Source organism: Tachypleus tridentatus, chromosome 9 (genome assembly GCF_004210375.1).
Source record: "Tachypleus tridentatus isolate NWPU-2018 chromosome 9, ASM421037v1, whole genome shotgun sequence".
Lineage (NCBI taxonomy): Eukaryota > Metazoa > Arthropoda > Merostomata > Xiphosura > Limulidae > Tachypleus > Tachypleus tridentatus.
The window spans coordinates 82,104,173-82,127,597 of NC_134833.1; positions in this window are offsets into that span (position 1 = coordinate 82,104,173).

The following is a 23,425-nucleotide window of genomic DNA, read 5'->3' on the forward strand; positions in this document are numbered from 1 at the left end:
GTCATAATGTTATGGTCAATCCCATTATTCGTTGGTAATAGAGTAGCCCAAGAGTTGGCGATTGGTGGTGATAATTAGTTGCCTTCCCTCTAGTCTTACACTGTTAAATTAGGGACGGCTAGCGCAGATAGCCCTCGTGTAGTTTTGCTCGAAAATGCAAAACAAATAAACAATAAAAGTGACAGTTCATTCTCAACATCCTGTTTTTATGAACCATAAAATGTTCATGTAACAGGAGGTGCCACCGAGTTCCTACCTTTTCGTTCAATATAGTCTGTAGTTCAAAATTAAGGTTTCGTTCAGCCTGTTTATGCTTAGTGTGATTCTCATGTTAAAGATTCAACTCCATTACAAGGCCGACATTGCTATTATTTAATACCTCCGTATTATTTTGAAGACAATTCTGTATTTCTGTCTTTCATATTTAGTGGAACGGAACGTCTTTGTGGGCCAGCATTGATTCTGTCGGAACCAAATAATTGTAAATTAACTATACTGCCAAGTTGTGGTTCACGCAAAATATCAATTTCTTGAAGAACATCGTCTAGCGCTTCGTAATATCTTATGTTCTAAACGCTAATTATCTCTTTAAGTACTTCTAGCGCCAGTTGCTGCTTTTCGAAATTGTTCACTCCGTGAAAACAACTTTCTGAGATTATGTTTAGTTTTGCAGATTACAGCAACAATTCTGTAAATCGTGTTTTATACTAATATCTTCTTTGGTAACCTATTTCAGTTTGTTCTGCTGAGAAGCTAGGACATGTTTTGTAGTTTATGTATTTCTGTGAAACTGAAAGAAAAAAAAACGTATTTTCTAACTATTGTGAGCATTAAAGTATTTGAAACTTATTTAAGCCTAATTAGGTAAATGTGCAGTAAACTAAGCCAACTTAGTCTTAAGATTTGTTTATTATATTAATACAAAGTTGAGTAAGTTATATTAAAATTATTTTGAAAATACAAAATTGCTTCTACGACATATGACCTCAACTGTTGCGTACCTTAAGTACATTAGTCTGAATCAGCTTTTTAAGCTAGTCATACGATAGGAATGTTGAAACTGGTGCTGAGAAATCGTCGTCCTCCTATACCAAAGAGATCATGGAAATAATAGGGAGGATGGATGGTGCTTTGCACATGACAACCTTACTATGGAGACTTTTGCAATTAGAAACTACGTTGCAGAGCTATTATCAATATGCACTGTCTCTAAATAGAACTTGACCAGACATGGCAACAGGAGCTCCAAAACCGTTTTGATATAATTTAATCAGCATCTATAGCTGTTTTTTTTTTCTTGTGTAAAACATATTCAATTTACTTTATGTGTGAAAACTGTGTAAACTATCCGACAGCGCAAGTAAATAATATATTATAGTTTTGCTAACTGTGTCTGCCATTGGTCACATTCTTCTGTGTTCATTTCTCTCTATGTTTGTGATTTTAATTTTCTGTCTCATTTTTTTAAACTTACTTTCATTAGTTACGGTAAAAATTTGGAATATAAAATTCAATATTTGAGTACGTTATTGTCCGTTTCTGACTATTGTCACAAGCATTTTGCTGCAGTCTTTTACTGTATATTATCTGCTCGGTTGTATCGTGGACAAACAATAGGTTCGTTTCACATTGTTAGATGGTCACGTGATTTGACAATGACTGGGGTTTAGGCAGAAAATCAGCGTTCAAACATACTGAAGTCTCAGATCGAAATGTTCATGTGCCAGTAACGATAGCAGGAGATGTCACTTGGGTACCACAATCTCTTTATCTGACCATTCATTGGTGAATAAGATAAATAATAAGGAAACTGAAACCTGCGGTGAGAGACACGCTTGAATTCGTGACGTCAACAAAGTCTATAACTAAGTCGCCTACGGAGCGTCGTTCCAGGGCTTTGTTAGATTCAATTCATCAACCCGGCTGACTTCACGCTTGGGCAACTGTAAGGCGTTTAATTACTGGTCGTAATTTTATTAGCGATATTACTTACGTTTGTTATGAAGTAGGTGACTGTTTTAATGGATAGATATTAAAGTTGTTCATACTAACTTCAAACAGTGTTACACGCATACCTACTTAACTTCTCCGAGATGCAATAGATTAACTTGTTTTTATTGTGATAAAGACGATAAATTATTTCAATCATTTTTTTAGTTAAGAAACACGAGCATGAATTTAATTTCTTGTTTTCCCTTGAAGTCACAGAACGAGAAAGACATTCCGATTTATATTCGAATGTTGGTTATTTACTCAGAAAAAATAATCACTAACAGTGTACAAACAAATATTATATTCTATAATAAAAGAAAATGATTTGTTTCTAACTTGATATTTTTTAAGAAATGAAAACTAGTTTATATAAAACTAGGAAATTATAATTAATTGCTTGAACATGTTTAGGTTTTTTACCGTAAAAGCTTTTTGGCCAAACATGCACTAAGTCAGTTTATAAACCACGACTGATTTACTGTAAACATCTATGCTTAGACATATTTTGTACCATAAAATATGTGTGTTCCTACAAAAGAGTTACCTTTACTTTAGTCCCCCGTTGGGACAGCAGTAAGCCTTCGGATTTACAACGCTAAAATAAGGGGTTCGATTCCCCTCAGTAGAAACACCAGATAGCCCGATGTGGCTTTGCTATAAGAAAAACACCCACCCACACAATTTTACTTTATGTGTGTTCCTACAGAAGATTTATGGTAAGTTATGTATGTTCCTATAAAAGATTTAATGTAAGCTACGCATGTTCTGTACATAATATTTACTGTAAAATACGCATGGTCCTGAAGACAATATTAACTATAAACTATATGTGTTCCTATACATAACGCTTACTGTAAGGTGTATATGCTCCTTTGCATAATATTTAGTGTAAACTATTTTTGTTCCTATACATAATATTCACTGTAAACTATGTATGCTCCTATACATAATAATTACTTTAAACTATGTGTGTTCTTGCAAAAGATTTACTCTACATTTTGTATGTTACTACAGACAATTCACTATAAACTATATAAGTGAATTATATACAGAAAACGTACTGTAAACTATATTTATTCTTACTATTCAGTAATCATATTTTACAGTCCTTAAAAACACGTTTAAAGAATCACTTAGAAATATTGTCTATGCACTTTTAATGCTTATTAACATGAAACGTATTTCATTTACCTGTTAAAGTTTTCTACTTGTGACTCTTTTAAAACATGTTCATCTTCTTATTAGAGGACACTTTAGGTCAATGTCACACGATGTCAACCTGAAAATTGGTAACCTTTGTCTTTATTTAGAAGAACTGCCCAACAGTTTTATCTCTATTATTTTGTGGCTGAAAATGGCCTAGCGATTGGTGAGAGAGAACAGGGAATCCAAGGGTTCAGTTGTCTCAAGAGTTCTCTCTCTTCGCTTTGAGCATGTGAATTAGTGACTTTCAACTCCCATTATTCGGTTAGGTAAGCGTAGCCTAAGAGTTGACAGCTGGGACTGTTGACTAGCTGCCTTTTCTCTAATCTATAAGTTGAAAATTTGGAGCATTTGTGAGTAGATTACCCCTGTGTAGCTCTGTGAAAAAAATTATCAAACACTCGCTATTTTGTAATAGAAATCTTGTCGAATCTGTCTGTAAACTGAACCATTTCACTTTCAATTTGATTTTCTCATGATTTGTACTGTTACGATAAACTCTGGGATTTTCGGATACTTCAACACTTTTATTGTACATCTAGACATTGGATTTCTCTTATTTGCATTTCACTTTCAGTAACATTTTTTTCCGATATTAATGGCAGATGGTCGACGTCTCCTTAAATTGGGGTCTTTAATAAACACATACAAAACCCTTGCTGTGATAATCAGCTTTATGAGAAACTCATCGCTGAAGGGCCTTCCATTTCTTAAGATAAACCATCACCTTGCTAATACAAACATCTTATTGTGTAGTGTTCCCCCCTCTTGTTTTATTTGTGTAACTGAGAGACATTACCGTGATATATGAAAGCATCTGCTTAAGACAAAAGCCTTCACTATTATGTCTATACATTACTTTTCTAAGTGAATGGGTGGGACAGTCCGGACCGCTTAATGAATTAAAAGCTTTTCTCTTAGGTCCAATTATCTGTGATGTTTCCAAACAGCTCTCGAAATAACATCTTATTGAGAGTTACAGGAAATAAGTCTTAAGGACACTGTATGTTATCGAAGTGCCACACCCATCACAGTCCTCTCTCAGGAAATTATTACTTCATCACAGTCTCTATCTTTCCACATTACTTGTCATCGCGAAAATTTGGCGAATATTGTGAAAATAATCATTGCCTTTTACGAAGTCTATCTTCAGAACCTGCACGTGTAGTCGGAAATAGGAAGTATTTAACGCAACGGTTGAGAATGGGTTTCCATATATAGCTTTATCTTGTTACAAAAGAAGTGTTTTCATATTATAAAGGTAACAGAATACTGACTGTAAATTATTGGTTAAAACTTAAACTTTTATATTGTTCTTTCTCAACACCTTAGCTTTAAAGTCAACAAACAGTTCACAACAAAGAAGGTTTGGGTGTCAGTTTCTCCTAAAATATGTTGTTATTGTTGTTTTCTGCCAGGGTTTTACTCTTATTAGTATCTGTAGATAAAACCCAATGTTTGTGTATTATAGTTAATATATTCTAATTAATTCAGTCTATTTAACTAAGTTAAAATAAGTGTTATGGTGAAATTTTGTTGATTGAATTAAACCGAATACTCAATAAATTGAAATCTAGGAGACGTAAAAAGAGAATTGAATGACAGTGTTATAAGGTAACAACATTAGAGACCCTAAAGCTTCACTTTGAACTCTTAACCTTTTAGCATGGTTGAAATTAGCAACATTAGAGGGTTCTCGTGTCTTTCGCTGAGGATCCACAAGCTTCAATTTCCATTCTAATTTTATCAATGATAAATTTTTATTTCAGCTAAAATTCTTTAAATTTATATCTCGGAGAATTTTTTGAGTAAAAATATAGCTATTAACAAACTCTTTTTAAACCAAAATTATCTTAAGTTGTGAATTTTACTCGATCATATTAACAAACGATGATATTTTTTATTATACTATTGATAAATAATGATATTCCTACTAGATTATTTGATAAGTAACGATAAGAAATTATTCTGGAGATCAGGATATTATTGTATCAACTGATATTTTCATCTTTAAATATTAAGTCAACGTCATCTTTCTGGTAGATTTGCAGTTAACATTTCTTTTTAATTACTACAGAAAACCTAAGTCAATATTATTCCTCACAGTGAAGAACATTTTCTTTTCTCTTTAAAATTCCAGTAATGGAAACTTTTGTTAAAGCTCTTGACCTTTAGGCTGGTATTTATTCTTGTTGTTAATGTTAACTCAGCAAGATGATAAAGATGGAACCTACTTTCCTTCACTCGGCTTCTTACTGACAGCTGTTTAGTCCAGAAGTCCTAGATGTTTATCCGTACATGTCCAAAACAGTCACGTTCAAGAAGTGGATTGTTCGGCAGCTGCCTGAAAAGCCTCAAACATTAAGAATTCAAGTAAAAATAAACGCTTGATAAAAGGCTCTGTGTGACTAAGGCAGAACATCATTCTTTTCAAATGTGTCAATATCCAATTCGACGATGTTTCCATTGGTCCTCTTTGAAGCAAATCACATTACTTCTTCCCCTTCACCTGTTGAAGTAATGACCAATAAAACAATATCTTAAACTCGCATTAAATTATCTCAAAAAATTTTATTACTAGACCTATTGGATCTGGGTTAAAATTAACATTGTAATAAGTGTTATTACTACCTAAATATCCGAAAAATCGACACAGTGGGTCCCATACAAGGTGCAAAAACAAACTAAAATAACTTCGTAAGCGTCAAACTTAACACTCGACAACTTTATATGAATACAAAAAGTAATTATAACTATTTGTGTATTGTATATTTCGTTTTTAAAGCGCTGTCGTGTTAAGGTCTACATGGCTTGTGGAATTTTCTGTTCTGTGAAAAAATGGATTTAAACATGAAGCAATAAATGTTGTGTGTTGTTAGCATAGAGAATAATTTGTAACAATCGAAACTCTTGGCACTTGGTAACAGTCGAAACATCTAGCACTTACTAACAATCAGAACACTCAGTATATATTATATGCAATATTTTCTTCTGACCATAAGGTAGAAAATAATAGTGAATGCCATCGTATTTCCAAGTGAGTGGCACGTTATGGGAAACATGGGCTAAATGGCTAGATCGAAGATTCCTGCATAGCCAAACCTAATTTGAACGTGCTGACCAAAGAAAGAACAACGAGTTAAAATCTCCCATAATCGACGTAATTACTCTTACCTGAATAGTGGGTTTAGTTGTTACTTTAAAAATATATGCGTCTCAATTTAAAATCGTGCCAGTAGATTATCGTGGACTCAAACCTTGTACCTTTGGATAAACAGACCGGCATGAAAACTATTACGTCACCTTTAGGCCAAGTGTAGCGGAAACGTTTTTGTTTAGATTTAGTGTGACTTTTCATCATTAATTCAAAATAATATGCACTGTGTTTCAAAGACATTTTGAAGATGGACTTTCGAGATCGACCAAACTGATGCCTCGCTTGTTAAGCCTAAAACATAAAAGTCTCAAAACACTCGTGATTTTAACACGCTTTGAGTCGTTGCATCATGTTTTAGCTCAACCAAATTTCACATTTCCAAATGCTGTATGAATCAGTTTAAGTCATCATATTGTATTTATTTTAACTATATATGTGTGTCTGTGTATGCTCTACTTTACATTAAAAAAGTAGAATAAAACAAAGAGAATTATCTCAACCATCTTAATTTAAGAATGCTAGTATATAGAAGATAACAGCAGTGATTAAAGTATTCTCTCTCTTTGTTTTTTATCCTTCAATGAGTTATATGTGACAAAAGGGCTTAAACTATTCTCACCATTCTTACCTTTCATATCTTAGTAAATGACGGATAGCAGTACGGATTAAGGGATTTTCTTTCACTTATCCATCCAGTCATAGCATGTAGCGAGCGACACGGCGGATTGAACTAGTCTCTCTCCTTTCTTACCGTTTTCCAATCGTAATATAACGTACGTGACAGGGTTTTACTGATTTTCCTTTCTCTCTCTTGCTATTAAAATTCCAATATCTACACATATATGCATATCAAACTAAAACAGATGTGAATATTCCATTAAAGTACCTGTTATCTTAAAGTGCACAGAATGCTCTTCTAAGTACTTCACAGATAGAACAGACGAAATAACGTATATTAAGAAGCTTTGTTTTAGTACATTTATATATATTTATAATATATAACATAACCTGTCGTGTGTGCTACAGCTCTTGGTATATTTGTGTTACAACCAGACTGCTATTTTAATTATCATATCTAGGTTTCGATAGTTTCAACATAACCTGTCATGTGTTATACAGCTCTTGGTATCTTGGTGTTAATACCAAGCTGTTATTTTGACTATCATCTCTAGGCTTCCATTTCAGCCACAACTGACTCTCATATCTCAACCGGTCTGAAGAGTATTAAAGTATTGTCCGAAACGACTCGTCAGCACTCGATATATCAGATATAATGTGGTTGACTAATTGCAATGCACTTTTCTTTACTTTCACCGTAAGCTTCTAAAATCTATTAATGCTTGAGTCTTGATATAATATAGTGAAAGCATCCATTAGAAAATGTGTTCGTGCTGAAGCAAATACTAAATATGCTCAAGTAATGAAAGTAAAAATATTGAAACCCCTTAGTTGAGATAACATATTTATTTATTATGTGTTAATATTTTATTTCACAAGTTTTATGGTTGATGCAATACTTTATAAAGTTTATGTGCATTAATGCCTAGTGTGAGTTTTAAAAACTATTGGTTGATTCCATGTGCTAATCCGTTATTTCAGAGGAACTGTACATAAGTATGTAAGTTCACATACATTTATCTGTTACCTTAAAAGATTTACGTTGTTTCGTGTATTCATATGTTATTTCAGACAACTTTCACACGTCCTAAAATAACTTAAAAACCAAAGTTTTGAAATATCATATTTATTGTTTATGGTTATGTTTATATGCAGTGTTATTAGCAAAGTGTATCCCTAGAGAAATGTTTTCACAAACGCGATACCTCAACTGAAAGCAAGTATTTAATGTCATATAACATTTATTTTACTTTTTATAAAATGTTTGCTATAAACTTTAAAAAAAACTTTTTTTAAATAAACATTTTATAGAAGTACACATCTTAAAAGGGATAATTGGTATTCAAGAAACTCTTTTAGGAAACTTAAGAAACACAATGTTTATGTAACATGGGAAGAGTTTTAAGACTAAAATGTTGTTTTTGTTAATTTTATGTTGCTTTATGGTGAGTCAGGAACTTTAAAAACATGTTATTTATAAAGAAGTGTTACAAACTAGCTGGATTACTAGAATAAACATCTGATATTGTTTGGATTAAAAGATATTAGATTTCGTGTGATGTTCAGCTATTTAAAGTGAAGTAAATCATTTATTGGATTAACTAGGCTAGCGGATTATGGAAACAATAATATGCTTTAAAATGTTAAGTAATAGAACACAGAAATGGTGTAGTTAGTCACTTACAATTTTGAAAAACGGATTTTTTTTTAAATACAAGTTTATGTATGACACACATCAGTATTATTCGGTGAATACCATAAAACTTTAGAATAGTACCCAAGATATACTCGAATATATATAAATGTGTGTCAATCACGTTTATAAACGTCATCATAGCCCTGGTTCGACTGACAGTAATAATGTCAAAGCAAGCAGTTTAGCGGTGTTGATGTAGCACAGATAGGACTTTTGGCCATGAAGAGTGGTTGCATATGGTATATAATGATGGGGGACAGGGATTCGAATCACCGGGGTGTCCGTACTTCTTGTCCAATCGATAGGGTGGGAATCCTTGCTAGCAGGAAGTTGAGTCAGCCGAGCTGTCTGACTAGGCTTCGCCGTTTCTAGCCCGATGACTCTTCTACTCCACGCGGGTGCGGTCTCTTCTCTCAGTGAGAAATCTTCATAAACGTGTATTTATCGTATAATACTGTCAGAAAACGATCCAAAAGAGGCCAGCAGAGCTCTTCAGAAGGAAGAATGATTGTCGCCATATCCGGGAGCGGAAGAACATGGAGTGCGGGCACGTGTGCTGAGATCAGCGAGGTTACTTCAGTATTCATGCTTAATTTAACAAGACTTTCAATTCACGATGTTCGCTTCGTTTCAGAGAACTGGGTTATTGCTGTCCAGCAATCCAATAATCGAAAAACGCCACATTTTTGTCCAACGTTTGCCAGAGGTCACTCTGACTATGTGATAACGTTTTTTAGTGAAAAACTGTATAGGACGCGACATAAGTAGTTGTGGGGTTGCACCCGACAATCATGGGGCGGATGTAGATTCTGGAGGTTAAGTATACTATTTCCGCCTTGTGTTTCACTAGAACGTATATAGTGTATTGAAAAACTTGGAGCCCATCACAAAGGAAGCACAAGTGTGTGTGGAACAACTGTAGAAGCTACTGACTTTACAGGAACAAATAACAAGAGAAAAATTCTACTAATCATTGTAAGCGACAAAACTTGAATTAAAGTGCGACTGTACAATATAACCGTGCTTAAGATCCCTATATACATCAAAAACTAGGTACTAATCTTTGATATTAAAACCTGTACTAGAATGTGTGGGATGTGCTTGTTTAAATTTGAATTAATATTACAGTTTAACTTTTGGTAAAATTATTAGAGTATTAAAGAGCAGTCCTTTCTCCGTATTTTGTGGGAATTCAGTTTGGTTTAGTTTGAATTTCGCGCAAAGCTACATGAGGGCTATCTGTGCTAGCCGTCCTTATTTTAGCAGCGTAAGACGAAAGGGAAGGCAGCTAGCCATCATCACCCACCATCAACTCTTGGGCTACTCTTTTACCAACGAATAGTGGGATTGACTGTGACTTATAACGCACCCACGGCTAAATGGACGAGCATGTTTGGTGTGACGGGATTTAAGCTAAGCCTGTTTCGTGCGTCTATATTTTTGTAAGCTATGAAACATCTAAATTTTGTTTACAATATACATTTCATAATTTATTCGACTTGATATGGTGAATATGAATGACATTTTAAACAATTGCTAAACAGACTGATCAAAAATTAGAATTATTTTTAATAAGAAGGAAGAAGTAACTTTATACGTCTGTTTTTCGTATGTTTATTTTCAACTTATTGTATTGGTAAAAGTGGTCAGAAAAGTAGATATTTTAGTTGCGTCTAAAGCCCTCGTGTAGTTTTGCGCGAAATTCAAAAATCAAACCAATGTTTCGACTGATTATAAATACCCAAACTTTCAACTCCATGGTTAAGCAGGACATCTAACGGTGAGAAACTAGAACTTTCAAAACACTAATAAAAAGCTGTAAATATATACAAGTAAATAGAGATATAAAAACAAAAAAAATCGATGAAAGAGATAATTAAGATTTAAACGCCATAATTTATTCTATATGTATCGTAAAATAAAACTGTTACAAGAACAAGCACGGTTTTAAATGTAAACTATAAAAAAAATGCGTGAAATTTTCTTGTTTCAAGGTAAAACAAAAGCTTGGGAAAGAATATCCTTATTCTATAGTGTAAACGTAAAAAAAAACAACCAAAAAATGTTGAACTTTTCTAGTGCATAAAATATAATAAAATCATTTTGACATTTAAATGCATTTTACAATCTCAGTGAGGTACATAAGAAACAAACAACTTAACTACTCCATTTTATATTTTAACAAACTACTTATCCCAGAAACATCCAGAGACAAGGTGGGGCTCGATTTCTGTTTTGTTTGTGTAGAAAACATAATTTTAATTTAATCAGTACTTTATAGTGTTGAGAAGGAAATAGCAGGAGAGACCTGCCTCGTGCTGATTAAAACGCTTAACTTCAAAAGTAAGAGTCCCAGGTTCGAATCGTCGCCCCCTAACATATTGTTATGGCAGCCACCCGACTATGAACATTATTGACTAATACAAAATACCCTAGTGGCCGACACCAAAACTAGATGTGATTAAGATCGAATGAAGAAGTGAATCAAAGAACCATCAACTCCAATTAAACGTGAACAAAACTAAAGTTTGTCAACATTCTGTAAATTATTTAAAGTACAGTTAGTTACAGGACTGAGAAGGAAAATGGACACTGAAAAAAACTTTAGTGACTAAAGAGGAGAATGTATAATAGCAAAGGAAGGAGAAGTGTGTGTTTTCTTATAGCAAAGCCACATTGGGATATCTGCTGAGTCAACCGAGGGAATCGAACCCCTAATTTTAGCGTTTTAAATCCGAAGACTTACTGCTGTACCAACGGGGGACGGGGAAGGAGGAAGCTTTAATGACTACATAGTTATAGGACTGAAAAATCATTTCTATTGAAAGGAAGAGAATGTTTCACTGATTATACACTTACAGGATTGAGCAAAATGAGTTAATTTGAGAAAAAGAAATCGAATGTTACTCATCGTATGGAAATACTCTATGTTTAGTGAATTTGTTATACGTATGGAAATACTCTATGTTTAGTGAATTTGTTATACGTATGGAAATACTCTATGTTTAGTGAATTTGTTATACGTATGGAAATACTCTATGTTTAGTGAATTTGTTATAGGAAGAAGGAAGAAAATATTTAATGAAAAACAACGTGATTTATAAGAAAATGAAAGCTAAATATTCCAAATATGAAGTGGTAATCTTTAAGAAAATACTAATTAAATTACTTAACGCAAATTAGGAGAGAATATAGTACAGATACTTGTAGATTACCTAAAACAAATTATACGAGGCTCAAGTAAGAAATGAAACAGACATAACATTTTTACAGAGAAATGTATTCAACATTGTATTAGCTATATGTAGTGAACAACCTATCTTTAGAGCTAAATAGCATCTGAACGTAGCGTCTCCCAAACTGTGGGTCATAATTTTTCATTTCCACAAATGGAAGCTTACCCATCTTGCACTGACACTTAAGTTACATTCATTGTTTTAATAAATATTTTATAACTTATACTCTGTTATTAGCAGGTTAATGTAGTATAGACGCATGGGCTTTTCGAATGTAAAGAAAAGTCAAAACTAGATTGTAGTAAGCGAAAATATGGAACATATTACGTATATTTTAATCTCTATGAATTCTAAGTCGCTGTTTATCGGCTGATCGTCATTTGCATAATGAAACATTGTCATATTATGTGTTTAATACTAGTAAACTAGCATGATGCATTACAACACTAAATATTCAGTAGTATAACTTTATTTATCAATCAGTTTATTATCCAACAATACTTTGTACATATAATAAAGAATTTTATTTATTTTATAATCTAGTACAGTGGTTCCCAACCTTTTTCATGCCCCGCACCCCTCACAGTAATTATTTATTTAAGAATAAAGGTGAAGGTGGCCAAAACAAATGTTATCTCGCACCCCCTGGAACGCTATCTCGCACCTCCAAGGGGTGCGAGCACCCCTGGTTGGGAACCACTGATCTAGTATATACATATACAGTCATTTGAAAAAGTTAGGACACCCTATGAAAGCCTGTGTATTTTTGTAACATTTTTGGATATATAGATATTTAATATCTATATATGAAAAGTCTTTTCTTCAGTTTTAGTTGTTTAGTTATATTCTTATAATCTCTCAGTATTGTTGAAATTGAGATTAAATATCTATATATCTAAAAATGTTACAAAAATACACAGGCTTTCGTAGGGTGTCCTAACTTTTTCACATGACTATATATATAGCTGGAGTAACCGTCCCTGGGACGCAAGTCATGTAAATTCATCATTAATGAAAAGCTATCTTAAAACATGAAAAGTTGCTTTCCTTAAACGTAATTTTAAAAAAAGGAGAAAAAATAAATAAAACTGCGAAACACGAAATTTATAAACGCAAGTTTGTTTCCATTTTTCTATGGGCCCAAAGAACCTTTATACCAAATTTGTAGAAGATCCATCAAAAGGAGGAGAAGTAGTGGTGAAAACGCCCTTAAAAACAGTATGAACTTCCGAATGGAACTAATGAACCTTCGCACCAATTTTGACAAAGATCCATTCATACCGTGTAAAGTAGGTACATGAACATACAACAGATAACAGACAGTATAATTATGCTTATATAGATATGTTGTTGGCCATTAATGTTAGTAATGGGAAAAAGAATATTGGTGATCAACCAATCAGGTTGGGGTAAAAGTTCGAAATATGTGCTTTAGAAAATCCAATCTCAACTGGCCTGAAATAGTAGCTCCAGAATGGCCAGTAAAGTGTAAAACTTAATTAATTAATGTAATCAGAGATTAGTTTTAACAGACTAAATAAACTGTTAACAGTAAAGAAAAAGTTGTAAAGTGGAGGATAAACAAAACCTAGCAACAAGCAAAACAAAAAGTCAAGAAATAGTTTGCATGTAAGTGACTTAATAAACATGAGGTAAGTAATGAATTTAAGTACGAAAAATAACAAAAGCTTTAAAATAAGAAACGAAACCACTTAAACAAAAACACATTGCATAAACTTATCTGTGTACCTGTGAACTCTGTGTCATTTATTTGTTTATTTCTAGTTTCTTTTTAAATATAACAAATAAGGTCACAAATGCTGTCCCTATAAAGTATGTTATTTTATTTACTATATTTCATTTTGATTCACAAATCTTTCTTTATTTTTGTTATAAACTGGTTTGTCTTGAATAAGTATGATAAATAATTTTAACGTATCGATATGTTGTTTACCTATTAGCGAATGTTTTCACTGCCACACTAGCTTGAGATGTTGGAAACACATTAACAAGAAAGATCCCTTGAAAGCACGTACTGTTAAGTTATTTGTTTGTTTGAATGTTGTGCTATCTGCGTCCCTAATTTGAGCTGATAGACTAGAAGAAATGCAGCTAGTCAACAGCTGTTACCGCTAACTCTTGGACTAGTCTAACCGAATAGTGGGATTTAACCATCGCTTTTTTGAGGCACCTGCCGTCTCAATGCGTGAAGCGCTACATCGAAATACATATTTGCGGCAATGGTACGCGAATTATAGACTTTTGTATTCACGATAAGCCTTAAGTCACGCCCAGTTCAGTACTATAAGTAATGAGATTTAGGCTGGATACTTTAAGCATAAACAGATTGCGCTTTACAGATAGCTCACACATATGGAATTAGTATTATACTTTAACTAAGACATTAAAAATATTAGTATAAATGTTTTTCTAACAGGGAGTAAAGTCATCTGGTAATTATAATTTTACATGTTACGATAAATAAGTATTTCATTCAATTTTAGAAGGACATTTGTTTCTTTGAGTCAGTTAATTCTTTTATTTAAAAGACAATAACAGTAAAAAAGTAATTAATGATTAACATATTTCATTAAAATCCTTATCTGATTACTTATTTATTTTTGAGTTACCATTGGCAATTATTGAAGAAAAAAACATTACTGTGTTAAGGCAAAAGTGCCTTCAGACAGTAAGTTTTATATCAAGTATTTGGATTCTCAAAACAGGTTAACCTAAAGATGACCTAAGAAGGCCGAAACGTTGTTCTATACTTTATTTTAACTGAAGATGTAATACCCATACCAGCCGTCTTGAGATACATTTTTACTTCAAGTGGGTTTCTCGTCATCACGGATGTCATGTATTTATTTCTTTATCATTTCGTTTTTGTTCTGGATGTTTTAATTCATTGTTAAAGATTGTCATATATGTTAAAAGGGTCTAGACAGTTAGCTGTAACTTTAGTAACAAAAATCCTGGTTCGAGTTAAACGACCAGTCAAACTGTAGCCAGGCCAAAAGTAGAGTCATGATACAAAAGCATGCGTTGCATTCAGTATAGGAAAGTTGACGAGATGTTGACGATAATGTTTTAGTGAAAGCTCTTACCAGTGTAAGATGTTAAAAGTCGACTTCACGGTCCGTCAGGTTATCACATGTTTTATCTTTCACTGCTGTCTGGATGCGCTAAGCCTAATGGTGATTGATATCCATCTAATGTTCCAAAACTTTCCGGCTCTGCAGTAACAGCATTATTTCTTATGTAACCGGAAGATACCCATAAAGTCACCCACCCTCGTACTAGGAAGTAAAGGCCAAAAACTCTGGTATGAAATAGACAAGAAAAAAAACTCTGCCATCTTTTTTTCACCTCATCACGGTTTGTAGTACCTGAATCCAATAACGACCTAAATGTTTTATGGTGGCCAAGTTTTAAGTAGGCTTAGTTGGATTAGATTTCATCTGCAAAGTCTAATTATTTTGACCCATTCTATCTATCATGTTTTGAGTTAATTCTAAGAAACTCAGTAAATGCTCTGACGTAAAAGAGCTCTCGTTTAATCTTAACAAATATATATAAAAAATCTCGGAAGTGAAAACTAGTGTAACACTTAGTAGAAGGTAAGACGGTTCACAGAAATAAAAGTGCTGTTCATATTTAGCAGAAGGCAAGATGAAAGTTCACAGGAGTAAAAGTGTTTGTGAGAGCTAAGACAAAACAAAGCAAGAATTAAATAAAGTAAAAACGGTTGTAAGAGTTAGAGGAAGATAAGACAAGGATTTACAGAAAGATAAGTGCTTGTGAAGCTTAGTACAAGTCATGACAAAGATTCACAGAAGTAAAAGTGTTTTCTAAACCGAGCAGGAGCAAGATGAAACTTCACAGAAGTAAAGGCACTTGTGAAAGTTAGCAGAAGCCAAGGTAAGGATTTAGATAAGTAAAAGTATTTTTGAGACTTAGTAGAAGAAAAATCTATGGTTCTCAGAAGTAACAGTGCTTTTGAAACACATCAGAAGGTTCACAAAAGTATTAGTGATTGTAAAAGTTAGCAGGGGACAAGACAAATCTGGCATTTGTGAAACTTATCTAAAGATGAGTTCACGTGAATAAAAGTTATTCTAAAACTTACTGTAACATAAAGTGAAGGCTCAAGAAATCAATCGAGTTTAGCAAAAATAAATGCAATATTTGTATTTTACGTACTTCTAATTAATTTCCCAATATATTCGATACATCGTGTCAGATATATCAGTAAGTTCTGAAGGCGAGAGTTGTTCTCAGAATGTCATATTGACATTTTATGTTGTACATAACTCCAGTTATATTCGAATTCTCTTACAGGTTTGAGTATTGCACTTTCTCTCATTGTTTCAGCACTCAGTGTCTCTGTTTATCAGAACCATACTACTTAGCAGAGTTTATGAATCACCGTTACCCTGCACACGTTTTCAGCCTTAACATGTAAAGCAGAATGATAGAAAATGTTGTTCTTTTATTTACAGAAATCTGAAGTCTTCATCTGTACACTGTCTGTTTCACATCCCTTTATTTTCGTCATCGTAGGAAACAATACATATTATATTTTATTTCGTTAAAAAAGTACCCCGCTAGGACAGGGATAAGTCTACGGATCTACAACGCTAAAATAATGTGTTCGATTCCTCTCTGAGAACGCACACCAGATAGCCCAATGTGGCTTTGCTATAAGAAAAACACGCACACACAAACACACTCGTTGCAAAAATATAATCGCTTTTGTTCTTTATTCACAGGATACATGGACCTAAAAACACGCATAAAAAATAAAATGCAACAAAAGATAATTGGACCAGACGAGGCATAGTGACTATCGTTCTGAACTATTAAATTGTCAGTTCAAGGTTTGTATCCCGTTGCTATCAAATTCACGGTCTGTGCTTTGGGGCTGTGGAGTGATGGCCAAGCCCTACTATTAGATAACAATAGTCAAAGAGATATCCAAAACTCATTTCATTAACTGATACCCTTGCACTGTTCTATCAGTTCAACTTAGGGACAGCGAGTGCAAATTACCCTTTGCATGATTATCCTAAACTAACGAAAGATATTTGGTTGAAATTTAAGAAAATAATTGCTACTGATAGCTCTGTATTTTGATGTAATTGAGATTACAACTTTTAAGGAAGGGAAGGTAACGTTACCAGATGAAACATAATAAACTATAATGCATGTTTTTCAATAAAATAAGAGCACAATATGGAAGGCTTAAAATCCTTATCGAACAAACGCATATAGTTTTTACATAGGAAGCAAATGCTAGAGAATGAAACATGCTCATTAAAATGTTTAAACAGCGATATACAGCAGCAAAAGTAAAGCAGTTAATGTCGGAGAAACCCAGGATTCTATCTTAAATCTTTTTATGAAAGTTCGTTACCCTGCGAAAGATATTCGTATATCTCAGAACGGCTGGTATGGGTATTAACACTTTTACTGATAAGTGTTAATACCCATACAAGCCGCTCTGAGATATATTTTTATTTCATGTGGGTTGCTCCAAAGATATTTGGTAATCATATGACTTAGTTACGTGATTCAAACTATATATAATATAGCATCAGAATTCTCCTGGAATGAATTATATGCGTAGCCAAGACAATAAATACATCCTCTTGGATGCATTGTATGCATAACAAGAGAAATAAACACATCCCTTGGGTTGTATTGTACGCATAGCCAAGACAGATGAATACATCTACTGGGATACATTATATACATACCTAAAACAAAGAAACGCATCTGTGGCACAACACACATTCGAACAATATTACTCCGTACGCCTTAAGGTACAACGCAGCGAAAGTCTTATATACAAACGCTAAACAATAAAACTAATAGTCCAAAGCGTAACCGACGAGAAACAGTTCAGACAATGTGAAGGTTTTGTAGTTAAGTAGATTAAAAGGTTTATTTTGTTTTGGAATTTCGCACAAAGCTACTCGAGGGCTATCTGTGCTAGCCGTACCTAATTTTGCAGTGTAAGACTAGAGGGAAGGCAGCTAGTCATCACCACCCACCGCCAACTCTTGGGCTACTCTTTTACCAACGAATAGTGGGATTGACCGTCACATTATACGCCCCCACGGCTGGGAGAGCGAGCATGTTTAGCATTACTCGGATTACGAGTCGCACGCCTTACGCGCTTGGCCATGCCGGGCCAGATTAAAAGGATAAAAGGGGAGAAAAAAAAACGTCTTCAAATATAAGAAAACTTAAAGAAGTAATTAGAGAAGAAAAAAATAATCTCCATTCAGAGAAATATAATAATTCGGCAATAAGCTTTGACGTAACTAAAACTATATGACAATGGTTTTACTGGGCCATTTGAAGAGAAATGAAATAGATGTTTCACAAACGAAAGTTTCGTTTTTATGTATGAATGAACAACCGTTTATAATGTTTATCTCTATGTAACATGAGTTCATAGTTATGTAAGAAATAACCGTTTATAATGTTTATCTGTATGTAACATAGGTTCATAGTTATGTAAGAAACAACCGCTTATAATGGTCTTCTGTGTGTAGCATAATTTCATATTTATACACTAAACAGCTATCTGTAGTGTTTATCTCCATATTGCATAGTTTCATAGACGTGCACAAACAACCGCCTACAGTGTTTATCTGTATGTTACACGGGTTCATAGCGATGCAAGAAGTAAATGCTTATAATGGTTTTCTGCGTGTAACAAAGGTTCATATTTATGCCTGAAACATTCATCTACACTGTCCATCGGTTTGTAGTATGGGTGAACCGAACTCTCTGTTATAACACAGAGCAGGATAACCCAACAAAGGGTCTTGAAAATATTTATATTCTCAAATACAGAGCTTTCTTCATTTATCAGGTCACGTCCCATTTCTTTATATCGTCTTTTGTTATTGAGTCAATTCTAGCCAGAAGGAAGAACACACGACAGCACATCAGCCGGCACATGTCAACACGAAACATGGCGTGTACGAGTCTCTCGATTGGCAAACTGTCTCTATCACGCGCTAGTGTCACGCACTTTTAGTCCCAGATAATTACATGTGTCATACATCACGACGTTGGGTTTAGACTTTACGACTATCTAAAACGTCAACTCCGCCCAACTTATGACAGCCCTGACTCCACAGTTGCCACAACCGTCATCAATGCAACCATGATACAGCCGAGTTAACGAGAGCTGAAACCTGATAATTATGATTTATAAAAGCTCAAAGACTTTTGACCAACCACTGTACTTTGGATGATCAGGTTTGATTCATTCAATAGCTTTTTTTTTTCAATAGATAAAAAAGTACTACAGCGTAATGGCTTGGTTTCCAACTCCTTACAGAAAGTTTGGTAAATACCATAATTATTCCACAACTACTGAACCACAGTTATAGTGTGGTTTCTATTCACCGTTAATGGACTCTCTGCTTTTGTGTTTCGTGCGGTATTTCTCGTTTACTGACACTTGGCGTTAAACAGAATGTTCTAAACAATACCTCATATCTACCACCATGTTTTAAAAAATAATAATAATGCTTTTACATTCACTTAAACGTTTTACTATACCGCAAACATTTCATAAACTGGTGAAAATACCTTTTAAACAACAGAAATTATATTTGTTTCATACAACTTCGTGGTATTTATTCCTTGTATTAAGCTAAATCGCTTATTAGCCTTTATTATACGAAACAAATAACGGTGTCAACAAAAATGAGATTTTCATAAATGGTGCTAGTGATACAAATTAATAAAAAGAAAGAAAGAAACTTGGAAGAAAAGAGAGAATTAGTTTGTCAGTCAGAACACTCCCGTTGTTAAATTTTCAACCATATCTCCAATTCACAGTCCCCGGATGTGCTAAATATCATAAAAATATTTCTAATCCAAAATATTTGAAGACTGTAATCTTAAAACTACAAAGAACTGTGTTTTAATTTATTAAATTTCAACTTTTATCATTAACATTATCACATATCCTGTGTACTGACTCTCTGCTATTCTAAATTATACGTTTATCAACATCGCTATACTTAAATAAAGAACTTATTGATAGCACTTTATTTACACAAAAAACACTAGTATAATGGAATGTGTAAGCAAAAAGATATACTATTTACTGTTTCGCATCATAACCAAACCTAAAACAGTCCTAGTCTATTATATCACAACACAATACAAAATACGCTGAACCTGTTCAAGTCTATTATATCACAACCAATCAAACCTCAATCTGTCCTAGTCTATTACATCACAACACAACTTAAGCGAAACTTGTCCAAGTCCACTAGTATTACAATATATACGAAGACAAAGCTGTCCAGGTCTATTTTTGACAAAATATTTAAAGCTAAAGCTGTCCAAGTATAATAGTATCACAATTCATTCAAAACTAAGCTTTCATTTCTATTATATCACAACGCAATCAAAGCTAAAACTGTCCAAGTCTACTAATATAATAACCTACTCAAAAGATGAAGCTACCCAAATGTACTAGTGCCACAGCACATCAAAAATGTTGTCCACAAACTATTTATATAATGTCGAACTAAATGCCGCTTGTCTATATCTAATAATACGAGATAAATATACCCAAAAATATATCCGATTTTACAACTGTACAAGTCTATTACTATCATGTCACATCTATGATTAAAACATTTAAAATCTACTTATGGCACATCCAAGGTTAAATTGCCTAAGTGAACTGGTGTTATCAAACATTCAAGTTTAAAACTGTATTAGCCTACTACTATCATCGCACATCTAAGATTAAAACTGCTCAACTCTATTAGTATCACGGCACATCCAAAGTTACAACTTCTCAAATCTACTAGTATCACGGCACATCCAAGGTTAAAACTGCTCAAGTCTACTGGTATAGTGGCACATCCAAGGTTAAAACTGTTCAAGTCTACCGGTATAGTGGCACATCCAAGGTTAAAACTGCTCAAGTCTACTGGTATAGTGGCACATCCAAGGTTAAAACTGCTCAAGTCTACTGGTATAGTGGCACATCCAAGGTTAAAACTGTTCAAGTCTACCGGTATAGTGGCACATCCAAGGTTAAAATTGCTCGAGCGTGTTAACGTCCAGCAACGTCTTAACTTGTTGATATTATACCAGATCTCAGTTTGTGTATTTCATACGACATTTAGAGTCAATAGTTGGTATTATTGTTTTCAGTTAATTTGTATAAACGTTTGACTAAGGTCATCCGTTGAACTAATGTGTTCTTATGTATATTCGGGATGTTTTTAAATATTTTTTTTCTCTTAATTAACTGAGTCTGTTTTACCCTCTCAGTTTGCAATTTCCCAATGTGTCAGTAGTAATTTTATGTACTTACAACGCCAAACCTAGGATTCGATTTCCTGCGGTGAACAATGTATAGATATTCAATTGTGTATCTCTGAGCTAAAGCGAACAAATAACTTACGTTTATCAAGGTACCTCTGGTGTTCAAATGGCGAAGTGAATGACGTTTCATAGCGATTTCTTGATATTCTGATATCTTTTTCAATTTTTCAATTTGTTTTTTATGGACAAATTACAGTATTGAAGTTCTTAAAAGCTTTGTATTTACTTTACTAGTGACACAAAAATAATTAAATTTCGATTTTTAAAATATTATCTCAAAACCTGAGATACGTAAATTGTGCCGCAATTTTCGTAGTTCTTTACGATGTAACTCAAATCTCATAGAATTGGTAGTTCTATGGAAACATAAGTGTTCGTATTTTACACGTAACGTAGTTTAAAGGAAGTAAACATTAAACTGTGATCGTATCATTTCACTCTTTGTTACAGTTCTCGTTTTTTTATGTGTGCATAAATTGCGAGCGTAAATCACCTGGTTATTTGGCTACGCTTGGTTTCAGCAAATTAACTGACAAAAAACAGCGAAATAATAATTCTAAGGACGCCCATTAATTGTAAGGACTGAATAAATGCGGTTTCAATATCATTAGTCTGTATTCGACAAGAAATCAGATGGCACAGTTCTGTGTATAAATATGAATAGCTCATGTTTATATTAGGCTATGTAGCTTTTAAAGGAAATACTCTCATTTCCTGTTGTAATGTTGACTTACTTCTGTATAATAATGGGTCTCCCGCTCGTAGCTAACACGCCATTTGTGGTCGTACCATTAGCGTTAGGCTGTGGATCATTAAAGTAGACAAGGCCCATGATGGACTGTGTTTTAGCTGTATTGAGATAAAGAAAAGTAGTCGCGACGAAACGATGTGGTTTCCTAAGGACCAATGCTGTTTGAACACGTTGGACCGGAAGTGGCCGCCTGCTAAATAAGTCATGCCATTTGTCGATCAAGAAGTCAACAAGAAGAAGCTGTTATACCTGGACGTTAGAGGTCTCTGATCAATGCCATGCCACAGAGTGTTAGTCTAGACAGTAGAAAGCAGAATGGTTAGTCTATATTTCAATATGATAATTAATCTGCACCGATAGTGTTTCAAAGAAACTCTGATTATTGAGTACAGTGTATAAAATAATCAAAACTGTTCCGTAGAAGAAATTGCCGTCCTAGTTGCGCATGAAATAAAATAACAACAAAAACTAACAGCGAAACGCATACTCATTGTCGAATTCAAAGTGATTCTTAGAAGACGAACATAGATCCAAACAAGCCAATATTTTATGGTAAAAGCCATTTTCAAAAGGATAATCCAAACAGTGGGAGTTGAAAAAAATTCATAGCAAATTCAATTATTCCTGTTAAATATAATCAATATTCCTGTTAAATATAATCAATATGTTCTCTATTTTTTCTTAAAAATCCCATTCTTCTTTAGGATAATTTTACTTACCAGATTGTAATGGCATTTGTTCCAGTTCAACGTTGCATTTTGGGTGTAAATCTCATTAGAAAACATTGTATTAACGTTATAACGTGATGGTAAATCCCACTATTCCTTGGTAAAAAGTAGCCCAAGAGTTGGCGGTGGGTGGTGACTAGCTAGCTGCCTTCTCTATAGTCCTTCATTACTAAATTGCACGAAATTCAAAACAAACCATAAATGCATCATGGTTTCGCCAGTAAAGACATCGCGAATAAATGATGTACATATGAAACGTACAATTATTTTGTTTTCCACATTTCTGTAATTATAGTTTCACCAAGTATCAATTATATAAAGTTATGGTAATTTTATACTATTTTTAATCTTCTCTAAAGTTGGTTTCTAGAATAGGCCCAGTATTAGCGTTGTTTATTCAGTTACTTATATGTGACAATGTTGTTACGTCTCTTATTCAGAAAAAAATAAATAAATTCTAGAACTTTAAAACAAAGCGATTTATAACTAACATAGCACGCTCATTACCTTTATAGCTTGAATGAAATTAAGCCTTACCAACTAGGGACTATTATGATAGCCTTTTTCTTCTTCTTTATGATATGAGATCATGTTGACTGAGGAAATAATGTAATCTTTGTGTTCTGTGCCCACTATAACGTGTATTAGTCAAAACATGTAACCACG